The sequence below is a fragment of the Priapulus caudatus genome, unplaced genomic scaffold (assembly GCF_000485595.1).
Source record: "Priapulus caudatus unplaced genomic scaffold, Priapulus_caudatus-5.0.1 Scaffold835, whole genome shotgun sequence".
Lineage (NCBI taxonomy): Eukaryota > Metazoa > Priapulida > Priapulimorpha > Priapulimorphida > Priapulidae > Priapulus > Priapulus caudatus.
Genome location: NW_014577896.1, coordinates 69,227 through 69,809, shown reverse-complemented (window position 1 = coordinate 69,809; position 583 = coordinate 69,227).

Genomic DNA, 583 nt, shown 5'->3' with positions numbered 1-583 from the left:
TTAGCACAGGGTAATGCTGTAGGTAGCAGGATTAGCACAGGGTAATGCTGTAGGTAGCAGGGTAGCACAGGCAGGGCTTGAAGCTAACCTAAAATGTTCACTAGCCAGCAGGGCTAGTGACCTGTAAAATCTACTAGCGCTTAAAAATATCTACCAGCCCTTAGTTTACTGAAGTGCGGCGCTGAAGCTACGTGGTGAGCAGTTTTGCCATTTTCGGGGGGGGGGGATCTGGGTTTTGATTTTAGACGCTCTGAGATGCATTCTGCGAAATTCTTTGACTTTGTAGAAATCTAGATTCAGTATAGATTCAGTATACACATTAGTACTATGTTATAAGAGCAGAATAATTATATTCCTTATAGTAATTAACGATTAGAACTATTAGTCAGTTTACTGAAATGTGAAAGTTCATGTTTAAGTTGAACCGTTTGTGACTATCTCTACTACAAGTACAGAGATTGTTAGTAGTTAGTACAAGTACAGTATAAAGTTATAAGTTGAGTTATCGTGTTTGTGATAGTTTAAGATTTGTAGAGTTGTATTGCAATTATATTAGTTGACTGAATATAAGCCACATAGAAGC